The sequence below is a fragment of the Carcharodon carcharias genome, chromosome 7 (genome assembly GCF_017639515.1).
Source record: "Carcharodon carcharias isolate sCarCar2 chromosome 7, sCarCar2.pri, whole genome shotgun sequence".
Classification (NCBI taxonomy): domain Eukaryota; kingdom Metazoa; phylum Chordata; class Chondrichthyes; order Lamniformes; family Lamnidae; genus Carcharodon; species Carcharodon carcharias.
Genome location: NC_054473.1, coordinates 192448560 through 192464916, shown reverse-complemented (window position 1 = coordinate 192464916; position 16357 = coordinate 192448560). Strand labels below are relative to the sequence as shown.

Below are 16357 nucleotides of genomic sequence, written 5' to 3'. Positions count from 1 at the left end.
TATTCCTGCACTCCCTCGCTCTCTATTCCTGCACTCCCTCGCTCTCTATTCCTGCACTCCCTCGCTCTCTATTCCTGCACTCCCTCGCTCTCTATTCCTGCACTCCCTCGCTCTCTATTCCTGCACTCCCTCGCTCTCTATTCCTGCACTCCCTCGCTCTCTATTCCTGCACTCCCTCGCTCTCTATTCCTGCACTCCCTCCCGCTCTCTATTCCTGCACTCCCTCCCGCTCTCTATTCCTGCACTCCCTCCCGCTCTCTATTCCTGCACTCCCTCCCTCTCTCTATTCCTGCACTCCCTCCCTCTCTCTATTCCTGCACTCCCTCTCTCTCTCTATTCCTGCACTCCCTCTCTCTCTCTATTCCTGCACTCCCTCTCTCTCTCTATTCCTGCACTCCCTCTCTCTCTCTATTCCTGCACTCCCTCTCTCTCTCTATTCCTGCACTCCCTCTCTCTCTCTATTCCTGCACTCCCTCTCTCTCTCTATTCCTGCACTCCCTCTCTCTCTCTATTCCTGCACTCCCTCTCTCTCTCTATTCCTGCACTCCCTCTCTCTCTCTATTCCTGCACTCCCTCTCTCTCTCTATTCCTGCACTTCCTCTCTCTCTCTATTCCTGCACTCCCTCTCTCTCTCTATTCCTGCACTCTCTCTCTCTCTATTCCTGCACTCCCTCTCTCTCTCTATTCCTGCACTCCCTCTATCACTCCTCTATCTCTTTCTTCCTGCGGTCCCTCTCTCTCTTTCTATTCCCACATCTCCTATCTCTATTCCTGCACTCACTCCCTCCACCTCTCTCTCTATTCCTGCACTCCCTCTCTCTCGCTATTCCTGCACTCCCTCTCTCTATTCCTGCACTCCCTCCCTCTCTCTATTCCTGCACTCACTCCCTCCACCTCTCTCTCTATTCCTGCACTCCCTCTCTCTCTATTCCTGCGCTCCCTTTCTCTCTCTACTCCTGCGCTCCCTTTCTCTATTCCTGCGCTCCCTCTCTCTCTCTATTCCTGCGCTCCCTCTCTCTCTCTATTCCTGCGCTCCCTCTCTCTCTCTATTCCTGCGCTCCCTCTCTCTCTCTATTCCTGCGCTCCCTCTCTCTCTCTATTCCTGCGCTCCCTCTCTCTCTCTATTCCTGCGCTGCCTCTCTCTCTCTATTCCTGCGCTCCCTCTCTCTCTCTATTCCTGCGCTCCCTCTCTCTCTATTCCTGCGCTCCTTCTCTCTCTCTATTCCTGCGCTCCATCGATCTCTCTATTCCTGCACTCCCTCCCTCTCTCTATTCCTGCACTCCCTCTTTCTCTCTATTCCTGCACTCCCCCTCTCTCTCTCTCTATTCCCGCACTCCCTCTCTCTCTATTCCTTCAGTCCCTCTCTCTATTCCTGCACTCCCTATCTCTCTATATTCCTGCACTCCCTCTCTCTCTCTATTCCTGCACTCCCTCTCTCTCTCTATTCCTGCACTCCCTCTCTCTCTCTATTCCTGCACTCCCTCTCTCTCTCTATTCCTGCACTCCCTCTCTCTCTCTATTCTGCACTCCCTCTCTCTCTCTATTCCTGCACTCCCTCTCTCTCTCTATTCCTGCACTCCCTCTCTCTCTCTATTCCTGCACTCCCTCTCTCTCTCTATTCCTGCACTCCCTCTCTCTCTCAATTCCTGCAGTCCCCTCTCTCGCTCTCTATTCCTGCAGTCCCCTCTCTCGCTCTCTATTCCTGCAGTCCCCTCTCTCGCTCTCTATTCCTGCAGTCCCCTCTCTCGCTCTCTATTCCTGCAGTCCCCTCTCTCGCTCTCTATTCCTGCAGTCCCCTCTCTCGCTCTCTATTCCTGCAGTCCCCTCTCTCGCTCTCTATTCCTGCAGTCCCCTCTCTCGCTCTCTATTCCTGCAGTCCCCTCTCTCGCTCTCTATTCCTGCACTCCCTCGCTCTCTATTCCTGCACTCCCTCGCTCTCTATTCCTGCACTCCCTCGCTCTCTATTCCTGCACTCCCTCGCTCTCTATTCCTGCACTCCCTCGCTCTCTATTCCTGCACTCCCTCGCTCTCTATTCCTGCACTCCCTCGCTCTCTATTCCTGCACTCCCTCGCTCTCTATTCCTGCACTCCCTCGCTCTCTATTCCTGCACTCCCTCGCTCTCTATTCCTGCACTCCCTCGCTCTCTATTCCTGCACTCCCTCGCTCTCTATTCCTGCACTCCCTCGCTCTCTATTCCTGCACTGCCTCGCTCTCTATTCCTGCACTCACTCGCTCTCTATTCCTGCACTCCCTCGCTCTCTATTCCTGCACTCCCTCGCTCTCTATTCCTGCACTCCCTCGCTCTCTATTCCTGCACTCCATCGCTCTCTATTCCTGCACTCCCTCGCTCTCTATTCCTGCACTCCCTCGCTCTCTATTCCTGCACTCCCTCGCTCTCTATTCCTGCACTCCCTCGCTCTCTATTCCTGCACTCCCTCTCTCTCTCTATTCCTGCACTCCCTCTCTCTCTCTATTCCTGCACTCCCTCTCTCTCTCTATTCCTGCACTCCCACTCTCTCTCTATTCCTGCACTCCCTCTCTCTCTCTATTCCTGCACTCCCTCTCTCTCTCTATTCCTGCACTCCCTCTCTCTCTCTATTCCTGCACTCCCTCCCTCTCTCTATTCCTGCACTCCCTCCCTCTCTCTATTCCTGCACTCCCTCCCTCTCTCTATTCCTGCGTACCCTCCCTCTCTCGATTCCTGCACTCACTCCCTCCACCTCTCTCTCTATTCCTGCATTCCCTCTGTCACTCCTCTATCTCTTTCTTCCTGCAGTCCCTCTCTCTCTTTCTATTTCCACATCTCCTCTCTCTATTCCTGCACTCACTCCCTCCACCTCTCTCTATTCCTGCACTCACTCCCTCCACCTCTCTCTATTCCTGCACTCGCCTCTCTCTCTCTCTATTCCTGCAGTCCCCTCTCTCGCTCTCTATTCCTGCAGTCCCCTCTCTCGCTCTCTATTCCTGCAGTCCCCTCTCTCGCTCTCTATTCCTGCAGTCCCCTCTCTCGCTCTCTATTCCTGCAGTCCCCTCTCTCGCTCTCTATTCCTGCAGTCCCCTCTCTCGCTCTCTATTCCTGCAGTCCCCTCTCTCGCTCTCTATTCCTGCAGTCCCCTCTCTCGCTCTCTATTCCTGCAGTCCCCTCTCTCGCTCTCTATTCCTGCAGTCCCCTCTCTCGCTCTCTATTCCTGCAGTCCCCTCTCTCGCTCTCTATTCCTGCAGTCCCCTCTCTCGCTCTCTATTCCTGCAGTCCCCTCTCTCGCTCTCTATTCCTGCAGTCCCCTCTCTCGCTCTCTATTCCTGCAGTCCCCTCTCTCGCTCTCTATTCCTGCAGTCCCCTCTCTCGCTCTCTATTCCTGCAGTCCCCTCTCTCGCTCTCTATTCCTGCAGTCCCCTCTCTCGCTCTCTATTCCTGCAGTCCCCTCTCTCGCTCTCTATTCCTGCACTCCCCTCTCTCGCTCTCTATTCCTGCACTCCCCTCTCTCGCTCTCTATTCCTGCACTCCCTCGCTCTCTATTCCTGCACTCCCTCGCTCTCTATTCCTGCACTCCCTCGCTCTCTATTCCTGCACTCCCTCGCTCTCTATTCCTGCACTCCCTCGCTCTCTATTCCTGCACTCCCTCGCTCTCTATTCCTGCACTCCCTCGCTCTCTATTCCTGCACTCCCTCGCTCTCTATTCCTGCACTCCCTCGCTCTCTATTCCTGCACTCCCTCGCTCTCTATTCCTGCACTCCCTCGCTCTCTATTCCTGCACTCCCTCGCTCTCTATTCCTGCACTCCCTCGCTCTCTATTCCTGCACTCCCTCGCTCTCTATTCCTGCACTCCCTCGCTCTCTATTCCTGCACTCCCTCGCTCTCTATTCCTGCACTCCCTCGCTCTCTATTCCTGCACTCCCTCGCTCTCTATTCCTGCACTCCCTCGCTCTCTATTCCTGCACTCCCTCGCTCTCTATTCCTGCACTCCCTCGCTCTCTATTCCTGCACTCCCTCGCTCTCTATTCCTGCACTCCCTCGCTCTCTATTCCTGCACTCCCTCGCTCTCTATTCCTGCACTCCCTCGCTCTCTATTCCTGCACTCCCTCGCTCTCTATTCCTGCACTCCCTCGCTCTCTATTCCTGCACTCCCTCGCTCTCTATTCCTGCACTCCCTCCCGCTCTCTATTCCTGCACTCCCTCCCGCTCTCTATTCCTGCACTCCCTCCCGCTCTCTATTCCTGCACTCCCTCCCGCTCTCTATTCCTGCACTCCCTCCCGCTCTCTATTCCTGCACTCCCTCCCGCTCTCTATTCCTGCACTCCCTCCCGCTCTCTATTCCTGCACTCCCTCCCGCTCTCTATTCCTGCACTCCCTCCCTCTCTCTATTCCTGCACTCCCTCCCTCTCTCTATTCCTGCACTCCCTCCCTCTCTCTATTCCTGCACTCCCTCTCTCTCTCTATTCCTGCACTCCCTCTCTCTCTCTATTCCTGCACTCCCTCTCTCTCTCTATTCCTGCACTCCCTCTCTCTCTCTATTCCTGCACTCCCTCTCTCTCTCTATTCCTGCACTCCCTCTCTCTCTCTATTCCTGCACTCCCTCTCTCTCTCTATTCCTGCACTCCCTCTCTCTCTCTATTCCTGCACTCCCTCTCTCTCTCTATTCCTGCACTCCCTCTCTCTCTCTATTCCTGCACTCCCTCTCTCTCTCTATTCCTGCACTCCCTCTCTCTCTCTATTCCTGCACTCCCTCTCTCTCTCTATTCCTGCACTCCCTCTCTCTCTCTATTCCTGCACTCCCTCTCTCTCTCTATTCCTGCACTCCCTCTCTCTCTCTATTCCTGCACTCCCTCTCTCTCTCTATTCCTGCACTCCCTCTCTCTCTCTATTCCTGCACTCCCTCTCTCTCTCTATTCCTGCACTCCCTCTCTCTCTCTATTCCTGCACTCCCTCTCTCTCTCTATTCCTGCACTTCCTCTCTCTCTCTATTCCTGCACTTCCTCTCTCTCTCTATTCCTGCACTCCCTCTCTCTCTCTATTCCTGCACTCCCTCTCTCTCTATTCCTGCACTCCCTCTCTCTCTCTATTCCTGCACTCCCTCTATCACTCCTCTATCTCTTTCTTCCTGCGGTCCCTCTCTCTCTTTCTATTCCCACATCTCCTATCTCTATTCCTGCACTCACTCCCTCCACCTCTCTCTCTATTCCTGCACTCCCTCTCTCTCGCTATTCCTGCACTCCCTCTCTCTATTCCTGCACTCCCTCCCTCTCTCTATTCCTGCACTCACTCCCTCCACCTCTCTTTCTATTCCTGCACTCCCTCTCTCTCTATTCCTGCGCTCCCTTTCTCTCTCTATTCCTGCGCTCCCTTTCTCTCTCTATTCCTGCGCTCCCTCTCTCTCTCTATTCCTGCGCTGCCTCTCTCTCTCTATTCCTGCGCTCCCTCTCTCTCTCTATTCCTGCGCTCCCACTCTCTCTCTATTCCTGCGCTCCCTCTCTCTCTATTCCTGCGCTCCTTCTCTCTCTCTATTCCTGCGCTCCATCGATCTCTCTATTCCTGCACTCCCTCCCTCTCTCTATTCCTGCACTCCCTTCCTCTCTCTATTCCTGCACTCCCTCCCTCTCTCTATTCCTGCACTCCCTCTCTCTCTCTATTCCTGCACTCCCCCTCTCTCTCTATTCCTGCACTCCCTCTCTCTCTATTCCTGCACTCCCTCTCTCTCTATTCCTGCACTCCCTCTCTCTCTCTATTCCTGCACTCCCTCTCTCTCTCTATTCCTGCACTCCCTCTCCTTCTCTATTCCTGCACTCCCTCTTTCTCTCTATTCCTGCACTCCCTCTCTCTCTATTCCTGCACTACCCCTCTCTCTCTCTCTATTCCTGCACTCCCCCTCTCTCTCTCTCTATTCCCGCACTCCCTCTCTCTCTATTCCTTCACTCCCTCTCTCTATTCCTGCACTCCCTCTCTCTCTCTATTCCTGCACTCCCTCTCTCTCTCTATTCCTGCACTCCCTCTCTCTCTCTATTCCTGCACTCCCTCTCTCTCTCTATTCCTGCACTCCCTCTCTCTCTCTATTCCTGCACTCCCTCTCTCTCTCTATTCCTGCACTCCCTCTCTCTCTCTATTCCTGCACTCCCTCTCTCTCTCTATTCCTGCACTCCCTCTCTCTCTCTATTCCTGCACTCCCTCTCTCTCTCTATTCCTGCACTCCCTCTCTCTCTCTATTCCTGCACTCCCTCTCTCTCTCTATTCCTGCACTCCCTCTCTCTCTCTATTCCTGCACTCCCTCTCTCTCTCTATTCCTGCACTCCCTCTCTCTCTCTATTCCTGCACTCCCTCTCTCTCTCTATTCCTGCACTCCCTCTCTCTCTCTATTCCTGCACTCCCTCTCTCTCTATTCCTGCACTCCCTCTCTCTCTCTATTCCTGCACTCCCTCTCTCTCTCTATTCCTGCACTCCCTCTCTCTCTCTATTCCTGCACTCCCTCTCTCTATCTATTCCTGCACTCCCTCTCTCTCTCTATTCCTGCACTCCCTCTCTCTCTCTATTCCTGCACTCCCTCTCTCTCTCTATTCCTGCACTCCCTCTCTCTCTCTATTCCTGCACTCCCTCTCTCTCTCTATTCCTGCACTCCCTCTCTCTCTCTATTCCTGCACTCCCTCTCTCTCTCTATTCCTGCACTCCCTCTCTCTCTCTATTCCTGCACTCCCTCTCTCTCTCTATTCCTGCACTCCCTCTCTCTCTATTCCTGCACTCCCTCTCTCTCTCTATTCCTGCACTCCCTCTCTCTCTCTATTCCTGCACTCCCTCCCTCTCTCTATTCCTGCACGCCCTCCCTCTCTCTATTCCTGCACTCCCTCCCTCCACCTCTCTCTCTATTCCTGCATTCCCTCTATCACTCCTCTATCTCTTTCTTCCTGCGGTCCCTCTCTCTCTTTCCATTCCCACATCTCCTATCTCTATTCCTGCACTCACTCCCTCCACCTCTCTCTCTATTCCTGCACTCCCTCTCTCTCGCTATTCCTGCACTCCCTCTCTCTATTCCTGCACTCCCTCCCTCTCTCTATTCCTGCACTCACTCCCTCCACCTCTCTCTCTATTCCTGCACTCCCTCTCTCTCTATTCCTGCACTCCCTTTCTCTCTCTATTCCTGCACTCCCTTTCTCTCTCTATTCCTGCACTCCCTTTCTCTCTCTATTCCTGCGCTCCCTCTCTCTCTATTCCTGCGCTCCCTCTCTCTCTCTATTCCTGCGCTCCCTCTCTCTCTCTATTCCTGCGCTCCCTCTCTCTCTCTATTCCTGCGCTCCCTCTCTCTCTCTGTTCCTGCGCTCCCACTCTCTCTCTATTCCTGCGCTCCCTCTCTCTCTCTATTCCTGCGCTCCTTCCCTCTCTCTATTCCTGCGCTCCTTCTCACTCTCTATTCCTGCACTCCATCGATCTCTCTATTCCTGCACTCCCTCCCTCTCTCTATTCCTGCACTCCCTCTCTCTTTCTATTCCTGCACTCCCTCCCTCTCTCTATTCCTGCACTCCCTCCCTCTCTCTATTCCTGCACTCCCTCCCTCTCTCTATTCCTGCACTCCCTCCCTCTCTCTATTCCTGCACTCCCTCCCTCTCTCTATTCCTGCACTCCCTCCCTCTCTCTATTCCTGCACTCACTCCCTCCACCTCTCTCTCTATTCCTGCATTCCCTCTGTCACTCCTCTATCTCTTTCTTCCTGCAGTCCCTCTCTATCTTTCTATTCCCACATCTCCTCTCTCTATTTCTGCACTCACTCCCTCCACCTCTCTCTATTCCTGCACTCCCTCTCTCTCTATACCTGCACTCCCTCGCTCTCTCTGTTCCTGCACTCCCTCCCTCTCTCTGTTCCTGCACTCCCTCTCTCTCTCTCTCTATTCCTGCACTCCCCTCTCTCTCTCTCTATTCCTGCACTCACTCGCTCTCTATTCCTGCACTCCCTCGCTCTCTATTCCTGCACTCCCTCGCTCTCTATTCCTGCACTCCCTCGCTCTCTATTCCTGCACTCCCTCGCTCTCTATTCCTGCACTCCCTCGCTCTCTATTCCTGCACTCCCTCGCTCTCTATTCCTGCACTCCCTCGCTCTCTATTCCTGCACTCCCTCGCTCTCTATTCCTGCACTCCCTCGCTCTCTATTCCTGCACTCCCTCGCTCTCTATTCCTGCACTCCCTCGCTCTCTATTCCTGCACTCCCTCGCTCTCTATTCCTGCACTCCCTCGCTCTTTATCCCTGCACTCCCTCTCTCTCTATCCCTGCACTCCCCTTCTCTCTCTCTATTCCTGCACTCCCTCGCTCTCTATTCCTGCACTCCCTCGCTCTCTATTCCTGCACTCCCTCGCTCTCTATTCCTGCACTCCCTCGCTCTCTATTCCTGCACTCCCTCGCTCTCTATTCCTGCACTCCCTCGCTCTCTATTCCTGCACTCCCTCGCTCTCTATTCCTGCACTCCCTCGCTCTCTATTCCTGCACTCCCTCGCTCTCTATATTCCTGCACTCCCTCTCTCTCTCTATTCCTGCCCTCCCTCTCTCTCTCTATTCCTGCCCTCCCTCTCTCTCTCTATTCCTGCACTTCCTCTCTCTCTCTATTCCTGCACTCCCTCTCTCTCTCTATTCCTGCACTCCCTCTCTCTCTCTATTCCTGCACTCCCTCTCTCTCTCTATTCCTGCACTCCCTCTCTCTCTATTCCTGCACTCCCTCTCTCTCTATTCCTGCACTCCCTCTCTCTCTATTCCTGCACTCCCTCTCTCTCTCTATTCCTGCACTCCCTCTCTCTCTCTATTCCTGCACTCCCTCTCTCTCTCTATTCCTGCACTCCCTCTCTCTCTATTCCTGCACTCCCTCTCTCTCTATTCCTGCACTCCCTCTCTCTCTCTATTCCTGCACTCCCTCTCCTCTCTCTATTCCTGCACTCCCTCTCCTTCTCTATTCCTGCACTCCCTCTCCTTCTCTATTCCTGCACTCCCTCTTTCTCTCTATTCCTGCACTCCCTCTCTCTCTATTCCTGCACTACCCCTCTCTCTCTCTCTATTCCTGCACTCCCCTCTCTCTCTCTCTATTCCTGCACTCCCTCGCTCTCTATTCCTGCACTCCCTCGCTCTCTATTCCTGCACTCCCTCGCTCTCTATTCCTGCACTCCCTCGCTCTCTATTCCTGCACTCCCTCGCTCTCTATTCCTGCACTCCCTCGCTCTCTATTCCTGCACTCCCTCGCTCTCTATTCCTGCACTCCCTCGCTCTCTATTCCTGCACTCCCTCGCTCTCTATTCCTGCACTCCCTCGCTCTCTATTCCTGCACTCCCTCCCGCTCTCTATTCCTGCACTCCCTCCCGCTCTCTATTCCTGCACTCCCTCCCGCTCTCTATTCCTGCACTCCCTCCCTCTCTCTATTCCTGCACTCCCTCTCTCTCTCTATTCCTGCCCTCCCTCTCTCTCTCTATTCCTGCACTCCCTCTCTCTCTCTATTCCTGCACTCCCTCTCTCTCTCTATTCCTGCACTCCCTCTCTCTCTCTATTCCTGCACTCCCTCTCTCTCTCTATTCCTGCACTCCCTCTCTCTCTCTATTCCTGCACTCCCTCTCTCTCTCTATTCCTGCACTCCCTCTCTCTCTCTATTCCTGCACTCCCTCTCTCTCTCTATTCCTGCACTCCCTCTCTCTCTCTATTCCTGCACTCCCTCTCTCTCTCTATTCCTTCACTTCCTCTCTCTCTCTATTCCTGCACTCCCTCTCTCTCTCTATTCCTGCACTCCCTCTCTCTCTCTATTCCTGCACTTCCTCTCTCTCTCTATTCCTGCACTCCCTCTCTCTCTCTATTCCTGCACTCCCTCTCTCTCTCTATTCCTGCACTCCCTCTCTCTCTATTCCTGCACTCCCTCTCTCTCTCTATTCCTGCACTCCCTCTATCACTCCTCTATCTCTTTCTTCCTGCGGTCCCTCTCTCTCTTTCTATTCCCACATCTCCTATCTCTATTCCTGCACTCACTCCCTCCACCTCTCTCTCTATTCCTGCACTCCCTCTCTCTCGCTATTCCTGCACTCCCTCTCTCTATTCCTGCACTCCCTCCCTCTCTCTATTCCTGCACTCACTCCCTCCACCTCTCTCTCTATTCCTGCACTCCCTCTCTCTCTATTCCTGCGCTCCCTTTCTCTCTCTATTCCTGCGCTCCCTTTCTCTCTCTATTCCTGCGCTCCCTTTCTCTCTCTATTCCTGCGCTCCCTCTCTCTCTCTATTCCTGCGCTCCCTCTCTCTCTCTATTCCTGCGCTCCCTCTCTCTCTATTCCTGCGCTGCCTCTCTCTCTCTATTCCTGCGCTCCCTCTCTCTCTCTATTCCTGCGCTCCCACTCTCTCTCTATTCCTGCGCTCCCTCTCTCTCTATTCCTGCGCTCCTTCTCTCTCTCTATTCCTGCGCTCCATCGATCTCTCTATTCCTGCACTCCCTCCCTCTCTCTATTCCTGCACTCCCTCCCTCTCTCTACTCCTGCACTCCCTTGCTCTCTATTCCTGCACTCCCTCGCTCTCTATTCCTGCACTCCCTCGCTCTCTATTCCTGCACTCCCTCGCTCTCTATTCCTGCACTCCCTCGCTCTCTATTCCTGCACTCCCTCGCTCTCTATTCCTGCACTCCCTCGCTCTCTATTCCTGCACTCCCTCGCTCTCTATTCCTGCACTCCCTCGCTCTCTATTCCTGCACTCCCTCGCTCTCTATTCCTGCACTCCCTCGCTCTCTATTCCTGCACTCCCTCGCTCTCTATTCCTGCACTCCCTCGCTCTCTATTCCTGCACTCCCTCGCTCTCTATTCCTGCACTCCCTCGCTATCTATTCCTGCACTCCCTCGCTCTCTATTCCTGCACTCCCTCGCTCTCTATTCCTGCACTCCCTCGCTCTCTATTCCTGCACTCCCTCGCTCTCTATTCCTGCACTCCCTCGCTCTCTATTCCTGCACTCCCTCGCTCTCTATTCCTGCACTCCCTCGCTCTCTATTCCTGCACTCCCTCGCTCTCTATTCCTGCACTCCCTCGCTCTCTATTCCTGCACTCCCTCGCTCTCTATTCCTGCACTCCCTCGCTCTCTATTCCTGCACTCCCTCGCTCTCTATTCCTGCACTCCCTCGCTCTCTATTCCTGCACTCCCTCGCTCTCTATTCCTGCACTCCCTCCCTCTCTATTCCTGCACTCCCTCCCTCTCTATTCCTGCACTCCCTCCCTCTCTATTCCTGCACTCCCTCCCTCTCTCTATTCCTGCACTCCCTCCCTCTCTCTATTCCTGCACTCCCTCCCTCTCTCTATTCCTGCACTCCCTCTCTCTCTCTATTCCTGCCCTCCCTCTCTCTCTCTATTCCTGCCCTCCCTCTCTCTCTCTATTCCTGCCCTCCCTCTCTCTCTCTATTCCTGCCCTCCCTCTCTCTCTCTATTCCTGCACTCCCTCTCTCTCTCTATTCCTGCACTCCCTCTCTCTCTCTATTCCTGCACTCCCTCTCTCTCTATTCCTGCACTCCCTCTCTCTCTCTATTCCTGCACTCCCTCTCTCTCTCTATTCCTGCACTCCCTCTCTCTCTATTCCTGCACTCCCTCTCTCTCTCTATTCCTGCACTCCCTCTCTCTCTCTATTCCTGCACTCCCTCTCTCTCTATTCCTGCACTCCCTCTCTCTCTATTCCTGCACTCCCTCTCTCTCTCTATTCCTGCACTCCCTCTCTCTCTCTATTCCTGCACTCCCTCTTTCTCTCTATTCCTGCACTCCCTCTCTCTCTATTCCTGCACTACCCCTCTCTCTCTCTCTATTCCTGCACTCCCCCTCTCTCTCTCTCTATTCCCGCACTCCCTCTCTCTCTATTCCTTCACTCCCTCTCTCTCTATTCCTTCACTCCCTCTCTCTATTCCTGCACTCCCTCTCTCTCTCTATTCCTGCACTCCCTCTCTCTCTCTATTCCTGCACTCCCTCTCTCTCTCTATTCCTGCACTCCCTCTCTCTCTCTATTCCTGCACTCCCTCTCTCTCTCTATTCCTGCACTCCCTCTCTCTCTCTATTCCTGCACTCCCTCTCTCTCTCTATTCCTGCACTCCCTCTCTCTCTCTATTCCTGCACTCCCTCTCTCTCTCTATTCCTGCACTCCCTCTCTCTCTCTATTCCTGCACTCCCTCTCTCTCTCTATTCCTGCACTCCCTCTCTCTCTATTCCTGCACTCCCTCTCTCTCTCTATTCCTGCACTCCCTCTCTCTCTATTCCTGCACTCCCTCTCTCTCTATTCCTGAACTCCCTTCCTCTCTCTCTCTATTCCTGCACTCCCTCTCTCTCTATTCCTGAACTCCCTTCCTCTCTCTCTCTATTCCTGCACTCCCTCTCTCTCTCTATTCCTGCACTCCCTCTCTCTCTCTATTCCTGCACTCCCTCTCTCTCTCTATTCCTGCACTCCCTCTCTCTCTCTATTCCTGCACTCCCTCTCTCTCTATTCCTGCACTCCCTCTCTCTCTCTATTCCTGCACTCCCTCTCTCTCTCTATTCCTGCACTCCCTCTCTCTCTCTATTCCTGCACTCCCTCTCTCTCTCTATTCCTGCACTCCCTCTCTCTCTCTATTCCTGCACTCCCTCTCTCTCTCTATTCCTGCACTCCCTCTCTCTCTCTATTCCTGCACTCCCTCTCTCTCTCTATTCCTGCACTCCCTCTCTCTCTCTATTCCTGCACTCCCTCTCTCTCTCTATTCCTGCACTCCCTCTCTCTCTATTCCTGCACTCCCTCTCTCTCTTTTCCTGCACTCCCTCTCTCTCTATTCCTGCACTCCCTCTCTCTCTCTATTCCTGCACTCCCTCGCTCTCTCTATTCCTGCACTCCCTCGCTCTCTATTCCTGCACTCCCTCTCTCTCTATTCCTGCACTCCCTCTCTCTCTATTCCTGCACTCCCTCTCTCTCTATTCCTGAACTCCCTTCCTCTCTCTCTCTATTCCTGCACTCCCTCTCTCTCTCTATTCCTGCACTCCCTCTCTCTCTCTATTCCTGCAGTCCCCTCTCTCTCTCTATTCCTGCAGTCCCCTCTCTCTCTCTATTCCTGCACTCCCTCTCTCTCTCTATTCCTGCACTCCCTCTCTCTCTCTATTCCTGCACTCCCTCTCTCTCTCTCTATTCCTGCACTCCCTCTCTCTCTCTATTCCTGCACTCCCTCTCTCTCTCTATTCCTGCACTCCCTCTCTCTCTCTATTCCTGCCCTCCCCCTCTCTATTCCTGCACTCCTTCTCTCTCTCTATTCCTGCACTCCCTCTCTCTCTCCCTCTCTCCCCAATGATGAGGGATGTAAGTTCGGAGGTTCCGTTGTGAACACTCGGTTGTCCTTCGTGTTGGGCCAGAGGTTGAAGGGAGGTTTGATCGGAGATGGTGACAGGTTTAGATGGAGCAGACAAAGAGAAACGGTTCCCACTCGGTGAGGGCGTAATATCTTTACCCGGGAGCGGTGCTGAGCTGGAACTTGCAGCCTCTGAGTGGATGCTGCTGGAAACCCAAAGCATCAATGATTTGGAAAAGAAATTGGATGCGCTGGAGGGGAGTAAATTTACAGGGGATTGCTCTAGGGAGCGGGCATGGACTCGATGGGCCGAATGGTTCCCCTCTGGCGCTCACTGACTCTCTGACTGTCACATTTGCTGTTCCATCCCCGAGTTTTTCCCGGGACAGCTGGGTTTTCCCGGCTTGGGAGCCACTTGCCCCGGGAGCTGAGCTTGAAGCTGGGACAAAGAGACAGGCGCCGGGGAGGAGGGTGAGGCTGGGAACCCGCATCTCGGCTGCCCCAGCTCCAGGGACCGGCCATCGGGCTCCTTTCCCCGGTCACCCCCGTGACAAAAGCGGCTCGAAGCTGCTTTGAGCGGAGAGGAGCCGGGAGCGTGTCCAGGGTGAAGCCCAAGCTGCATCTGGAGCAACTAATCCCGGTCCATTGATGGGATCCCGGATCCCAGAGCCCAGCTTTCCCCCCGCCTCCCTCCCTCCCTCCCTCACTCACTCACCTCTGCCCATTCACCGCAGCCGGGGCTCCGCTCCTCGGGATTCTCTGAACCGCAATAACTTTACTCTTCAAACAGCAGCGGAGGACAGGGAGGGTGGGAGCTCAATGAAGGATCCTCCTCTCTCGATCCAGCAGCAACATCCTCCTCACGTCACCGGGATAGGTAAAGGGGGAGGGAGAGAGAGAGAAGGCAAAGATAAAGGGAGGAGAGATAGAGGGAAAGATAAAGGCAACGAGGGATACCGAGAGGGGGGAAAGAGACAGGCAACTGAAGGAGAGATGAAAGGAAAATGGGAAATGAGACAGGACAAATGGAAAAAACAGGAGTGCAGAAGAGGGATGGAGAGAGGTGGGGAACCAGTAGCTCGAGGGTTAGTGAATGATCGAAACTGATTGGCAAAAGAAGCACCTGTCACTTGAGGAAAGATTTTTTATGAGAAAACCGAGCAGAAGCTGAGAAGTCCAAGGAGCAATGCAGCATTCCTGACATTGCACTGAAACATCAGTCTCTATTAGCTCAAATCCAATCGTTTTATATTGATAAAAGCCACAGGGAGTGTGTGTGAGACAACGGGATTGATTGATACAGGTATATGGGGAAAGAGCAGGTCAGTTGGATTAGTTTGGGATTAATTTTGGGGTTAGTTTGGGATTAATACAGAGATTAGTTTGGATTAATACAGGAATTACTTTGGGATTAATACAGGGATTACTTTGGGATTAATACAAGGGTTAGTTTGGGATTAATACAGAGATTCGTTTGGGATTAATTTTGGGGTTAGTTTGGGATTAATAAAGGGATTAGTTTGGAATTAATACAAGGATTAGTTTGGGATTAATGCAGGGATTAGTTTGGGATTAATGCAGGGATTAGTTTGGGATTAATGCAGGGATTAGTTTGGGATTAATACAGGGATTAGTTTGGGATTAATACAGGGCTATGGGGCAGTGGGATAAATTGGGGAACAGCCAGCCCAGTTTCAATAGCTCAAATGCCTTCCATACTGCAAACACCCTGTTCCTATTGTAAAATGTGGGAATAGGTGACCTTGGTAATGTATAAAAACCAAATGAATCTGTTCCAGCTCCTGCCCCCTGAAGCGAAACAGTGAGCCCCGTGTAACTAATTGGTTAAAGCATGAATCCCTTAAATTAAAAGCTTCCTGATGTGTCTTTGATGAAGGTGGCACCCGGACACTGGCAGAAGTTTCATCCATGCAGCAACATCGAAGGACAGCTTAATTTGAAATGTTGAACATCTCCCAGTCCCGGACCTGGGAACCGATCAGCTGTTATATCTCTCCTGTCTCTCCGGAATCCAGCGGCTGCAGATGGCACTCTGCTCAAAAAACTAGAGCAGCCAGAATTGACCAACACTGCAAAATGGTTACTGCACTGATCAAGACCACAATAGGATTACTGCACTGATCAAGACCACAACAGGATTACTGCACTGATTCAAGACCGCAACAGGATTACTGCACTGATTCAAGACCGCAACAGGATTACTGCACTGATTCAAGACCGCAACAGGATTACTGCACTGATTCAAGACCGCAACAGGATTACTGCACTGATTCAAGACCGCAACAGGATTACTGCACTGATTCAAGACCGCAACAGGATTACTGCACTGATTCAAGACCGCAACAGGATTACTGCACTGATCAACACCGCAACAGGATGACATGGTAGAGAGGCTTGTGCCAATGGTCCCTTGAGCGATGCCATCGGGAGTTCCTTGCTCCTGGTACGGCTGTTAATGGCATCAAGGTTGGGAGCAGATGCCACAAAGTGCGGTTGAAAAAGTCCTCAAATGCAGAACAGACAAAAGGAAGGCCTCTCACCAGCTAATGTGAAAGAAGGCTGCAGTAGCAAGGTGGTTCCGGTCATCGTGGTTTGACGTGACACTGAAATCTGATCACCAACCACTCAAAATCATGTGGACAATGATGCTGACCCATGGTCCCCGCATTAAACAAAGACATGTGCAGGCTTAGACCATAAGACATAGGAGCAGAAATTAGGCCATTCGGCCCATCGAGTCTGCTCCGCCATTCAATCATGGCTGATAAGTTTCTCAACCCCATTCTCCCGCCTTCTCCCCGTAACCTTTGATCCCCTTACCAATCAAGAACCTATCTATCTCGGTCTTAAATACACTCAATGACCTGGCCTCCACAGCCTTCTGTGGCAATGAATTCCATAGATTCACCACTCTCTGGCTAAAGAAGTTTCTCCTCATCTCTGTTCTAAAAGGTCTTCCCTTTACTCTGAGGCTGTGCCCTTGGGTCCTAGTCTCTCCTACTAATGGAAACATCTTCCCCATTTCCACTCTATCCAGGCCTTTCAGTATTCTGTAAGTTTCAATCAG

General features: G+C 52.9%; 1 protein-coding gene across 2 annotated transcripts in view; it reads right to left on the bottom strand.

The window, feature by feature from the left end:
• The window catches only part of has3 (hyaluronan synthase 3), a 229020-nt gene extending 214963 nt beyond the window's left edge, over positions 1 to 14057 (bottom strand). The window contains exon 1 of one of the 2 annotated variants that reach the window (XM_041192259.1): positions 13977 to 14057. The gene's annotated coding sequence lies outside the window, so the exon portion shown is untranslated. The remainder of the gene's footprint in view (positions 1 to 13976) is intronic. The other variant, XM_041192257.1, reaches the window with a different exon arrangement.
• Positions 14058 to 16357: the final 2300 nt, after the last annotated feature.